The sequence below is a fragment of the Empidonax traillii genome, unplaced genomic scaffold, assembly GCF_003031625.1.
Source record: "Empidonax traillii isolate 1590-97213 ecotype Southwest subspecies unplaced genomic scaffold, ASM303162v1 scaffold555:size490716, whole genome shotgun sequence".
In the NCBI taxonomy this organism is placed as follows: domain Eukaryota; kingdom Metazoa; phylum Chordata; class Aves; order Passeriformes; family Tyrannidae; genus Empidonax; species Empidonax traillii.
In genome coordinates, this window is record NW_020955748.1 from 171,736 (window position 1) to 185,244 (window position 13,509).

General features: G+C 56.7%; 1 protein-coding gene across 6 annotated transcripts in view; it reads left to right on the forward strand.

The window, feature by feature from the left end:
• The window catches only part of LOC114064542 (ankyrin repeat and fibronectin type-III domain-containing protein 1-like), a 192,935-nt gene that overhangs the window by 137,022 nt on the left and 42,404 nt on the right, over positions 1–13,509 (forward strand). For 2 of the 6 annotated variants that reach the window (XM_027897712.1, XM_027897713.1), the window contains exon 1: positions 9,502–9,745. The exons of the other annotated variants lie outside the window; for them this stretch is intronic. The gene's annotated coding sequence lies outside the window, so the exon portion shown is untranslated. Of the gene's footprint in view, positions 1–9,501; positions 9,746–13,509 lie in introns of those variants that run through there. 6 annotated transcript variants of the gene reach the window in all.

A 13,509-nucleotide genomic window follows, 5' to 3' on the forward strand; every position in this document is an offset into this window, starting at 1 on the left:
GAGAAGGTGTGAGAGTTGGGACTGGGAGGGTCGTGCTGTGTTTTAGGGTTGGCTGGGAGGTGGTTCTGGTTTCTGAGCATGTGCTCTGCTCCTGAAGCTCCCACCATCTTCCTCAGTTGGGTTTTACCAGTGCTGAGGAACAGACTGAGGACTCCAGACTGAGTTTTTAAGTGAGCAGGGACAAGCATTGGAAGGCCACGGTCCAGACTTCCTGCCTTGGGAGAGGTGGAGCAAGTGCTGGCATCGCACCCTGCTCCCAAGTCCCAGGGCCTGCTGGTATTTACTGGAGGTTGGGACCCTGCTGCTGGTTTGGGGACAGTCAAGGCACCATCCACTTGGTGGGACCCTTCCCTATGGAGAAGGGATATGTACCAGGCAGGATTCAGTCACCTCAGAACAGGCTGTGTCCATTTGGTGGTTTCAGTAAATCTGGGATTTAGTTCCAGGCGCGATCAGGATTGTTGTGTGAATTTGGCAGTCAAGGAAGAGGAAGCGAGAGGCACCAGCATGACGTCCTAAGTCTTGAAGACAAGGTCTTCCATCTTACCTGCCATGGCCTTAACCATTTCGGGGATGCTTTTCCACTGCTTGTGAAAGGCACAGTGGCCCTGAAACATTCCAGCTGCTGTTCTCCTCCAGGGCAGAGGGCTCAGCTCTGCCAAAACACAGTGTCTTGATGCAGAGCCTCCAGAAACTCAACTCTGGGCTGCAGCACCCTGTGGGCCTGCTGCCTGGTTGCACCTGCAGGTGGTTTACCCTGGGGAGTTGAAAGCCCTTGCTCTGTGGCAGCCTGGATGGAGTGGCAGCAAGGTGTGATGAGTCCTGTGTCCTGGGGGACCTGCCTCCTGTGGTGTCCCCACCCCAAGGGCAGCGTTTGGTGTGCACTGAGGTGTGGTTCTGGCAACAACCTGCAATGTGTTCTGTGCTGGAGGGGGAAGATGAGACACCTGGCAAGCATTTGAGCCACTATTTCCAGTATGAATAGTCCACCTCTTCAGGGCTAAAGGTTTTCTCCAAGGACAAACCTGTGGTTTACCTTTCCTTGCTGGCTCTTTGCTTTCCAAGTGCCTGAAGCCACTTTTGGGGACTTGAGGTTCCCAGCAGGCAGCAGAACACACCACACTGGGGTTATAAGTCAGCTGGTGCCCAGACTTAGGTGGTGGGTTCGTCACTGCCATCCTGTGCCATGGCAGGCAGACATTGTCCAGTGCCAGAGAGGGCCTTGCATGGCCATGGGACAGTCTGGTGGTCTGAGCTGTGAAGCCCAAGCCCATGATGAAAGGCAGGTAGTGAGGAGGTCACCTGCCATGGCTCATGTCTCTGGCACTGGCTTTACCCAGGGGTTGTGGTCCTTGCTGCAGGATTCCTTGGTTGGATATAGAAGGGTTTTGTCTCCTGCATCGCTCCAGGCTCAGTCCAGGGTGATACACAACCTCTCACATCTCTGTCCCCCCACCACTGCCCTGCACCCCTGGGCATTTTGGGTGTGGGAGTTCTGCTGATGGGCAGTGCCTCGCCTGGAGGACGTCAAGTGCCGCTGGTTCTCCTGCTGGGAGGTGGCTCTTCCATGAAAAGTATCTTGTGTTGGAATAAAGTGCCTTTCACTGGCCTGGCTGGCACGGCCATCCTTTGTGGGGTCTGAGGAAATGGGCCTGATGGTGATTTAATGCTGCTGGTGCAGTGTGGGCAGCTGGCTTCTGAGGAGCTCAGCTCCACAGGGGTGTTCAAACAGCAGAGGCCAATCCCTGCAACCCTTGGGGGTAGGTGGATAATATAATGGGGAAACTGAGGCACGGAGGCTTTAGCTCCCAGGTGAGGCCACGCTGCCCAGGCTGGTGTCCTTCAATTTTCACAGCACCAGATGAAATCCACTGGGCTGGGCCCTCCCATAGCCCGATCTGGAGCAGGATCCGTGCCCATGCTCAGTCCCTCACTGGGAATCCCTGCACAGGGACCACACACCTGACAGATCACAGCCAGGTTCCCAGCCCTGGAAATGGCTTTGGCCCGTCCTGCTTGGTTCCTGCTGCAGTGCATCCCTCCTCCCAGTCACCAACGCTCGGCTTTGTGGATCGCTCTTCCCTGAAGCCACGAGTGCCTCTCGCTCTCCCTCTCCGTGTTGCTGGAGTCCCTCGTGCCCCAGGCGCCGAGGAGCTCTTCTCTCCTCTCACTTGGCTGCAGAAACAGGCTCAGCATCCCAGAAATTCAGGCTTTCATGTGGGAGCCAATAGTCACACAACCTCCATCCAGAAACCGTCATTATCGGCCGCTTGCTTTTTCTTGGTTTCTTTGAACTACAGCTCCCAGGATGCCTGAAGATATGCAGACATCCCGAAGACAGTGGTTTCCCATAAACTTTTGGGGTTTCATGCTTTGCAAGCAGGAATGTTTTTATTGCGTTGCAAATCCCTTCAAGTCCCCGAAGCCTCCGTGGCGCTTCCCCGCCGTGGGGCAGCCGCGGGGGCCGGAGCCGGCCGGGGGGAGGCACACCAAGGGCTCTTCTCTCTCCTGCATTCCCCCCCCTTCCTGCAAGAGGGGATTTTGTAAACTGTGCCTTTTGAAGGGGAATTTCGGACTGGGAGGAAGTTTGGATGAATCACTGTTTGCCCGTAGGGATGAGTTTCCCATTCTCCTGGTCCCCGTTACTGCACATTGAAGTGCCTCGGGCAGGGTGGTGAGGGGTTCTCGCTGAACTGGGAAGAACTGGGATGCAGGGAGGGGAAAAAGATGCACATTCCTGCACCAGTGCAATGAGCCCAGAAGAGCGGGTTTTAATTCCTGACGTGCTAACGAGTCCCAAGGGAAAACCAGAGAGGGACATTTTCATTTAGATGTGGTTGGATTTGCAACCTGGAGGGTCCCCACCTCCCAACCTCCAGTCAGATCCACCCCTCCCTGCCATCAGGGCATGGGGAATGCTGGGCACAGGTCCCATGGGTGCCCACACAGCTCTGCATCTTCCTACTGCCCGTCCTGGCACCAGGAGGTGCTTGGCAGCAGGGGGATGTCTGTGGTGTGGTGGATGGTGTGGACCCAGCTGCCCCTAATAACCTCTTACTCTCTGTAGGAGAGGAAACACAGAGGGTAGAGTAGGGCTGTGGTAGCATGGTGGCATTTTATGGCATTGTTCTTCTGACCATAAAAATACTTCACTGAGTTTTTCCCATTTGGTGCTGGTGAAGATCAGTGTTGGATCTCATAGTCAGACTTGTTTCTTTTTTTTCCCTTGACTGCTTAAAAAAAAAAGCCCAGGATCCTCCATAGCTTGGGATTTAATAGGTATTTCTTCAATAGGTGCCACTTTACCGGTTTGAGGAGCTTTGTGAGTGAATTGTGGAGGTGCTGGGTGCCCTCGGGGGGCCACAAGCACCCCCAGGTATCCAGACCTTGCAGGAGGCAGCAGAGATGTGGCTCAGGCCGTGTGTGCCACAGGAGTGGTTGGGGTTGGAAGGGATCTGTGGGGACCATCTCACCCAGCCCCTTCTGAAGCAGGGTCTCCTACAGCAGGCTGCACAGGCTCGAGCCCAGGTGCATGTCTGGAGAAGGGGACTCCATAGCCCCCCTGGACAGCCTGTTGCAGTGCTCCATCACCCACTGGGACACGTCCTGGCCCTGCTCTGTGCTGTCCCCAAGCAGTGAGGCCAGCGGGGATGCTGCTGGGTCCATTCTGGGCAGCTGTCCTGGTGCCTCTGGGATCTGGGCTTGTCCTCCCACCCTTCCCCCTCCCTCCATGCGAGCACACTGGGACACATAAGCACGTGTGGCAGCTCCTGCCACCTGCCTGTGCCGCCGGCGGGTGAGGGTGGCAGGCGGTGTGGTCCTCTGGAGGGGCCGGGTGGCAGCCAGAAAGAACAACCACGGAGGCCCTGCGGCCGGTTGGCGTTAACCACATCACTCCTCTCCTCTCTTGGAAAGGCCTGGCCGCCCAGCAGCCCAGAATAACAAGCTTTTCCATTCCTGCTCGCAGCGTGGGACACGAGGCCATGGAAAACAGAGGCGGCTCCAGCGCCAGCGCCGCGCTCAGACTAAACAGCAGCACATCCCCCGGGGCGGTTTGTCCTCTGCAAAGGGGACCTGCCTGAAGGCACAGCTGTGGGGTGGAAGGGGATGGCACAGCCATGCCAGGGCGCCGTGGTGGTGCCTCACCCTGTGTGGGCTCAGCCAGAGTGAACGGAGGAAGATGAATGCCCCAGGAGGACTGAGCCCCTCCAGGGACCTGCTCACCCATCTATGCTCATTTCACACGAGGAAAGGGATTTGCTGGGTTTTGTCCTTTTCTCTCTCTTTTTTTTTTTTTTTTTCTTTTCTTTTTTTTGTCTTTGTTTTCCTTGGAATCTTTTTGATTGGGATAAAAAGCTGTAATCGGTAGAGGGGGAATTCTGAAAACCAGCTTCCAGAGCTCCTGGCCCCAGGCAGGATGGGAGCGAGTCTGCACGTCCCTCTGCCTTGGCACACGTACAATCAATCACGCTCACACAGCCCCGCTGGAAGAGCCCAGGCTCTCAGTCCTGCTGCTCAGGAAGGAGAGATAGATATCTTCATTAAAAACAATCACAGGGGGAAATGACAGAATTCTGAAAAATAAGCAAAGTGATGGGGATTTTGCCCAAGGAAAGGAATTTTTGCCTATTTTATTTTGTGGGTTTTATTTATTTGTTGTCTGTAGATGGATGGATTTTTGGTTTTAAAGTAGATTATGCTGATTTTGAGGATGAAGTATGTTGGTACGTGCCTGTCATGAAATGGTGCTTGTCAATGGTTTATGGTTGGGAGTCAGAAAAAGAACTTTGCTTGCAAGAATCACAGAATCATAGAATGGTTGGGGTTGGAATGGACATATTGTTCCACCCCCTGCCGTGGGCAGGGACACCTTCCACTATCCTCAGTTGCTCCAAGCCCCATCCAACCTGGTCTTGGACACTTCCAGGGGTGGAACAGCCACAGCTTCTCTGGGCAGCCTGTGTCAGGGCCTCCCCACCCTCACAACCAAGAACTTCTTCCCAATATCCCATCTCTCCCTGCTCTCTGGCAGTGGGAAGCCATTCCCCCTTGTCCTGTCCCTCCATCCCTTGTCCCCAGTCCCTCTCCAGCTCTCCTGGGGCCCCTTTAGGCCCTGCAAGGGGCTCTCAGGTCTCCCTGGATCCTTCTCTTCTCCAGGTGAACCCCCCCAGCTGTCCCAGCCTGGCTCCAGAGCAGAGGGGCTCCAGCCTTGGAGCATCCCTGTGGCCTCCTCTGGACTCTCTCCAGCAGCTCCACATCCTTCTGAAGTTGGTGCCCCATATCTGGAGGCAGCTCTGCAGGGGGGTCTCACCTGAGGGGGCAGAGGGGCAGCATCCCCCCTCCCCTGCTGCCCACGCTGTGGGACCAGCCCAGGGCACGGGGGGGTCTCTGGGTCCCAGCACACACGGTCGGGGCATTTCCAACCCCTCACCCACCAACACCCCCAAGTCCTTCTCCTCTTTTAAGCTCTTTTACAGCACCAAATGGTGACAGCAGGATCTTAATGTGACAAGGTGGCAGGCATGCAGATCCCAGCCTAAATACTGCTTAGAATCTGGAGAGAGAGGAAACTTCCAGATCATCTTACATTGTCTTCAGGATCCCACCCCTTCCAAAATCCTGTTGCCCCTTTTTGGGCCACGTTCATATCAATGGGTTCTCGTGTTCCACTGCCTCCGTGGCTCAAACCCACTTGGGACTGGGTTCCCAACTGGAAGGTGTGTGCCCAGGGAGAGAGATGATAGTGGTGCAGGTCCCAGGCCCCCCAGTGGGACGGGCATGCTGGGGGTGCAGTGTGACTCACCAAGCTGTGGCACACGTGCCCAGCATCTCTGTCACAGCACAGATGTTGGTCAGAAGGGGGGACAGTTGTTATTGTCAAAATGCAAATGAATAAAATTATTGTTTTGACAGAGAATTTTTAGTGAAAGAAGAACATGCAAATTTACCTTCCATTCAGAGTGTGCATTAGTATTAAAATGCAATGTTTGAAAGCCAAAACAAAGGAACATTTTAATTTGGGGCTCATCAGATGGTTCCTTCTGCTTGGATTAGCATCACATTCTTTGCATCAATGTTGTAAGTTTGACAAAACTCTGGTTTTCAAAGAAAACAAGAAAGAAGTTCTAAAAACTCCATCCATTTCCAGGTATTCTCGGTGCTTTCATGTGTTTCCACTGTCCCAAAGCAACTGGCCTGGTGCTGATCACTGGACAGGCCAACAGGAATAGACTTTGTGGGATTCAAGTAGGAGGTGTGGTTGTGTTCCTTCCTGGATGCTGCTTTATTTTGGTTTCCAAATAGCTCAGAAAAGGTTAGATTGGATATTGGGGAAAATTTCTTCTCTGGAAGGGTGGTCAGGCCATGGCACAGCTGCCCTGGGCAGTGGTGGAGTTCCCATCCCTGGAGGGATTTAAAAATTATGTAGATGTGGCACTTGGGTGGTTTAGTGGTGGCCTGGGCAGTGCTGGGGGAACAGTTGGGGATTAATGATCTTAGAGGGCTTCTCCAACCTTAATTCTCTGAAAAGGCAGGTCGGGGTTCTGCTCCAAGGCCTGGCGGGACGTCGAAGCCCACCTGAAGGGTGAGGGCAGCGAGGGGGCACAGGGTCACGAGCTGCCCCCAGTGACGGGCAGAGACTGTGCTGAAGGGCTGGGTTGTGTTTCTCTCCCTGGCCTTCCACATAAACAGCCTCCAAATAAACGCTGCCTTTGCGCGGCGCTCGGAAGCAGCTGCGCCGCTCGTTTAAACACACCGCGAGGTATCTCCGTCCTTCTGCCCCTGCTTCCCTTCTCCTTCATCCTTGGGAACACCGACCCGCCTTGTGTTGCACACCAGAAATAGAGACTGGCCACTGACTTGCTAATTGTAATGCAGCCTGATAATGCCAGCTATAATTAGATCGAGGTATCCAAGTGCTTTTGCTGGCGGAAGTTTTTGTGACCCTCTTGTCGTACTTTATTTAGAGGATCCTGTCTGCTCTGCCTGGCTCCTGGCTGCAGAACCAGGCCCTGCAGAGTCCAGCTTGGTCCTTCCCAGGGAAGCCAGCCCAGCATCAGTCTTGGTGCCTGCTCAGCTTGTGAAGAGCCAGCCTTGGCAGAGCAGCACTCACTGACAATCTTTGAGCACTGATTATGCCCCCCAATATCTGGCAAATGTCGGTGACCACTGAGAGATTTGTTGTTACAAAAATCCCTTCCCCAAGTCCTCGGTGAGCTCAGCTGATCTGTGTGCTGGGCCAGGGAATCAAAGAGGTGGCTCATGTTGAGCTGTGCTGTGGCACAGGCAGGAGTGCTTCAGGGTCTCGGGATCAGCTTCTCCAGAGCTGCAGACACCTCTCCTTAGTCCCTTTTGTTGAGACCTCTACCTTCTTTCTTTACCCTCTCATGCAACTCCTGCCACTGTTTCCCCATCTGCAGCATCCCCACAGTCTCCCTCCCCGGCCTCGGGAAGCCTCAGCCTGCTTCCCAGCTGTCCTTGCCTTGAGCACCCTCCTCACGGGGTCAAAATAGGCACCCCCAGCTTGGCTGGATCCCCAGCGTTGCTGGTTTGGGTTGAGTTTGGGTGCTGAGCCAGCACCCTGGCAGAGCTCATGCCCTCAGGACTGCATAGGCCTTTGGCTCCTTCTCTGCAGCATCGCCCAAGCTCGGCACATCACGCAGCTCCCCAGCCCGGAGGGATAACTCATGGAAAAGTTTGGTTGGGTGGATATGTCCAAATTCATCACTTGCTCAAACTGTGGCTGCCCACAGCTGCTCTGTCGTGCTGTCTGATCTGTCCTGAGCCCGTCAGGGAGGTAAATGAGCCCCTGCTGAACACCAGCATGGCCAGGGGGGAGAGGTTTCCTCCTGTCATAGCCCAGGGGCAGGCCTGGGGCTGTAGCAGTATCAGAGCTCACCAACTAATCACAGCTGAGTCAGCCTGAGAAGTGGGACACTGAAGTCCCAAAGGAAAGCCAGGGACTTGGAGAAGTTGTGGATAAGGCAATGACCTGCCCTTTGGTTGAGGAGCACAACCTCCTGAGATGCTCTGCTGCCCTGCAAACCCAGCTGAGGTCCTGGGCTGCTCTGTGGGGGAGGCACCTCACTGCTGTCTTCTGGCAGGATATCACCCCAGATTCCCATTTCAGAGAATCACAAAAATCATGGAATGGTTTGGGTTGGAAGGGACCTTAAAGCTCATCTTGTTCCACCCCCCTGCCATGGGCAGGGACACCTTCCAGTAGCCCACGTTGCTCCAAGGCCTGTCCAACCTGGCCTCGGACACTTCCAGGGCTAGGGTAGCCACAGCTTCTCTGTGCCAGGGTCTCACCATTCCCATGACAGGGAAGAGTTTCTCCCTAACATCTAATCTAAATCTGTCCTCTTTTAATTTAAAACCATTTCCCCTTGTCCCCATCACTGTCACTCTGCTTCTCTTTTAGCCCTGGGCAGCACCTGGGGAGTGGGGGGTGAGCCCCCCGAGGTGCAGCAGAAGGGCAGCCTCCCAAACAGACATGGGATATCTTTGACAGAAGCCCTGGGTGGGTGACCCTGGCAGGCAGCTATGGCCACGTGCGGTCAAATCCATCCTGGAGCTTAGGGAACACACAGGGGATGGCTTCAGACAAGGTCCTCACTGCTTTCCAGCTCACCTGGAGCTCAGGTGTGCAGCATCCCTTTGGGCTTGGGAAGTGCCTGTGAGCATTGTCCTGTGCTGGTCACCAGAACAATGGTGGAAGAGCTCAATCCATGGCTTGTGTGCCCCAGCCACAGACATTGCTCATGGATTTGGGAGACTGAGGAGGAGGAATGTCCAGGTCATGGAGTACGTGGCTGTCTGCAGCTCACCAGATTCCCTGCATGGTCACCCATGATTCCATGAAGGTTTGACATCTGTGGCCAAAACCACTTTCCTGAGCAGTGAGGGCAGGGGCAGGATGGCCTGTCAGTGTGAGGGGTCTTGGGGCTTCCTGCTCCAAAGCTCACCTGGGGAGCACTTGGTGGCACATCACCTTGGTGGCACTCAGGGCAGTTTTCAGCATCCCAGCCTCTGCTTTCTCCCTTTCTCAGTGGCAACAGGTAGCGAAGCAAGGCTGTGCAGGGGACAGGGTCTCGTGCTGTCCTCTGGGGATACCAGTGGGGTTTGGTGCCATGTTGTAGCATCAGCAGTGTCACAGCAAGCCCAGTGCCAGCAGAGGTGAGGCATTGCTGCCTTCTGCCTGGTGGTCCCTCCACGGCTGAGCCTGGCACTCCTCACCTGAGCCTGATCCCTATCTCGTGTGAGCCTGGCCCCCCTGACTGAGCCCTGTCCCCTCTGACTGAGCCAGGTGCCCCTGCCCGAGTCCAGTCCCCCCGTGTGAGCCCGCACAGCCTCGTGGTTATGTAAAGCCGCGGCGAGCGCAACCAGGAGATTCTTCAGTGTCGGAATCTGAGTCACATGGGGCTGTTTTATTTCCCCCTCTGCTAATCTTGTTTCTATAGAAACAAGATTGGGAGAAAAAAAAAAAAAAAAAAAAAGAGAAAAAAAGAGCCAAGCACAGAGCAAATGAGAAACCTGAGGTGATGGGTGAGGGAAGCGGAGGTGGCGGCGGAGGAGGTTGGGCGACGGGTGGGAGCAGGGGACCCCGGCCGGGATGGGAGTGTGCATAGAGGGGACAGGGACTGTCACGAAGAGCCACTCTTGGAAGAACCACTCTTGGATGAGCTGCTGCTCCGGCAGTGGGTGATCGGCGGAGCCGGGAGGGAAGGGAGCAGAGGCTGTGCAGGTGAGTGAGCATCGCTCGCGCCGCTCCCGGGCATCTCTCCCTGCACGGCACTGCCGTGCTCGGCTCTCGGGGCTCCTGTCCCGGCTGTTGACTTGGGGTCACACTCATGATGGAGTCGTGGGCAGTGGGAAGCGTGTCACTGGTGAGCAGGGTCTGTCCATGGCCGTGAGCCTCCCCTTTCCAAACCCCCTCTCCCCCGAAAGACTGCTGCCTGCTCGGGAAGTGCCTTTCCAGCTTTATTTTCCCTCTATTTAATTTCAACTGTACCTGAGTGAAAAAGACTCTGCCAGGAGCCAAACCCCGTGGCTGTGGGGAGCGCAGGGCTGTAGGCTCCCAACCCTGCTCACCCCAGGCACAACCACCTTCCTAAGGCTGGCTGCAGCTGGGATGCCCATGGGGATAAGCCCTGCTCCAAGCTGGTTGTGCAGTGGCTGCTCCCAAAGGAGGGAGGACCAGCTGAAACGCTGCCTGTTTGCCTGCTGCCGAGTGCCTGGGCTGCCCGCAGCCACCCCATGGCTCATCCTGGGACTGTTGCCTGTGCTGATGGAAGAGGCTGGGAGCTGCCTGCCCGGAGCTGGGTTAGTTCAGAGCCACAGACAGGCACGTGCTGGCTCCCGAGTCTCAGGGTAAGGCGTGCAACAAGTGGGAGCTATTCCTGCCTGGATGTGCTATCTCCATCACCGTGGGATGGCTGGCTGGTGCCCGTGTGGTGGACAGGGTTTTGGCTGAGTGTGGTGGTGGAGCAGAGGTGTTGCCGGGGCTGGTGCCTGGACTGGCACTGTGGTGACCTCGGCCATCCCTCGCCCACGGCTTGGTGCAGCCGTGCCTGCCAGGACCACGGTGTCCCTGCAGCTCTGGCCATGGCAGGGCCGAGCCGTGCTGTGCCAGCGGTGGGTGAGGGGACACAGTGGCCCCCTGGGTGCCCGCGGGCACACGCTCACCGCGCCGGCTGCAAACTGCTGAAAGGCTTCTTAGCAGATCAGCCCACGGTGTTCCTCCAGGGGCACCGCAGGGGAGGGAGGGATGTGGAGCCGAGGGGACCAGGATTTTGCCTGTCATCACTTCCCAGTTGTGGCGTGGGGGATGTGGCAGTGAGGCATCCAGAACCCCCGGCCGGGCTCACGCCTGTGCCCGCAGGGTGAAGCCGGAGGGATGAATCCAGTCCCTGTGTATTTCTGTGCTGAGCTTTGGGAAATGTCACTGCTCATCCGCCTGCCTGGCCAGTGAGGGGGCGGAGGGCAGCACTTCAGCCCCTTGTCCTCATCCCAAAGGGCAGCTGAGGGATTTCTGTGCTGGGGTGCTGCCTCCTGAGCTGGCTCAGCGAGCCCCGGGCAGGATGGGGACAGGCTGCCAGCCCACCATGTCCATGCTCTGCCTGTGTTCCCGCTGCCTCGATGGACCGGGGGCTTCAGCAGCTGCCTGTGGTGGGGTTGGACCCCCAGAAGGCATGTGGGGTGAAGAGCTGGGCACAGGCTGGTGGCACACAGCACACTGGGGCAGTGGGAGCTGTGCCCTGTGCTGAGCCCGACTCTTTCCCCTCAGCCGGGCTGGGGTCTGGGTGCTGCTCTGGGCACCCTTTGCTGATCCTGGTTTGACACTCCAGGGCCCTCAGTGCACACCAGGCTGGGGACAGCCCTGTCCCCATCTCCCTTCAGCAGCAGCCTCTGTTTCTGGCTGCCCCTGCCTGCTCTGTGCAGGGTGCTGGGTGCTGTGGCTGGTGCCAGGGTGAGGGGTTTGCTGTCAGACCCTGCCACCCCCCGAAGCTGTGGCTTTATGGGGGACATGTCACATGGAGGCTGTGCATCCCTGTGCTGCAGCAGTGGTCCTGCCTTTTGGGAATGCCAGCTCTGTTCTGTCCAGAGCTTTGGATGGAAGGGCTGATGGTGGGTATTTCTGCAAGAGCCTTCAGCACCAATAATTATTTCTGGGAAAAAGATGCCGTGTTCTGACTTAAATGCTGACATGGGACTCTGAACATGTGTAATCTGGCTGACAGATGGCAAGTCATAGAGGTGTGATTTATGATACAGCACAGTAGCTGAACAACCTTCTCTGGTTGTCAGGAGACAATTCTCCCCGGCGCTGCGGTTGATCTTCCAATTGATGGGTTTTCCTGCGTGTCCCCTCGGGGTGCAGGGACTGCCACGGAGCCTTGGCAGGTGCCAGCTGGGTCTGCCAAGCCCTGACCAGGCAGAGGCTGAGCTGCTGGAGGGCTGGGTAGGTGAGCCCGGATCCTGCCCGGCTGGACCTGCAGCAGTGCCAGGGGAGCAGTGCTGGCCTTGTCCCCATCCCTTAGCTGGGATGAAGCTGGCTCAAGGTGACAGTGGCTCCCTGGGGCTGCCTGTTCCCCAGAGCAGCACTTGTGGTGCTGAGTGTGTGGTCCTGGTGGGGGAAGGCAGAGAAATCTCCAGTGAGGCACACAGAGGGATGGATGCTGCCAACCACAAGGAGCCTGTCTCACCTGCACACTCTCCATGCCTCAGTTTCCCTGCTTCTCCCTTAAAATCCCTGATGCTGACCTTTCTCAAGGGACAGAGGCATCTATTAGCATTTGGAAAGCACTTGGGAAGTAGAAGGGAGGACCTGGCAGCATCCCCCATCCCATGTTAGAGGCTCAACACCACAGAGCCCAGCCCCAGGGCTGTGGGAGCATCCTGACCCTGGGAGCACCCCGATCCTGGGGGATGGGAGTAGCCCCAGCAGAGGAGCTCAGGGGAGCTGACCCACAAGCAGGGCCTCAGTGGGGCTTGGGGAGAGGGGCAGAGCAGGCTGCAGTCACGGCAGAGCAGGTATGATTCATTCCCTCTTCTGCAGCACAGTTTATGTAAAGCAGCTCTGTATAAATAGCCAGATGATCTGTTATGTGCTCCTGGCTTCTAATTAGTGATGCTTCTGCTGGAGCTTTTGGGGCTGGCAGAGGTGAGAGGAGGCTGGTTCATGGCTGGATGAGTTGCTGACAGCTCTCAAGGGGGAGGTGCTGGCCTGTCAGAGCCCTCACAGCCCTCTCCTCTCACGGGCCTGTGAGCAGCTGAAGGTGGCTGGCAGGCTGGAAGGTTGCTCTGGGGGGTGAAAGCAGCACTCTAAGATTCTTGGTCAACTTCTGGCTTGTCTGTGGCCTGGCTTGTCTGTCCTGTGTCAGGCAGATGTAGGCAGCACCTGCCCTGGGCATCCATCACCTTTCTCCCTGTGCCTTCCCTTTGATGCCATGACTAGGGAGTCACAGAAAGGCCACATGTTCCTGAGCACCCACGTGGCTTCTCCAGCCCCACCAGCATACCCTGCCCCCAGGTCTGTCTCCTTCATCTGCAGCCCTGTTGCCCTGTTTTCCCCCACCAGCTCTTCTTGGCAGATCCTGCTGGCTCTGTCCAACTTGAAGGACGTAGTGGCTGCCCCCTCCCTGCTTGGGCAGGTGGATAGAGCCAGGGAAACCTCCTGTGTGTGTCACTGTCCCAGTGGTGGTCATTGCAAGAGGCACACACTGGCACCACAGGGTTGCTGCCTTCTTGCATCCGTGCAGGGGGGTTGGGATTTCCCAGCCCCTCATTCCTGCTGGGGACCAGTTTGGGAGGGATGGCTGTTGAGGTGCAGGGAATGTGGTGAGGAAGGGGCAAGCACAGCAAACAGGGCAGCATTCTCCAGGGAATCCCCAAATCTCACGATATCAACACCCCCAGCGTCCCTTCAGCTGGGGCTGGAGCCCTCATCCCTGCAGGGGGGCAGGAGCCTCTCCTGGGCGGGTGGGAAGCGGGCAGGAACACTAAAAT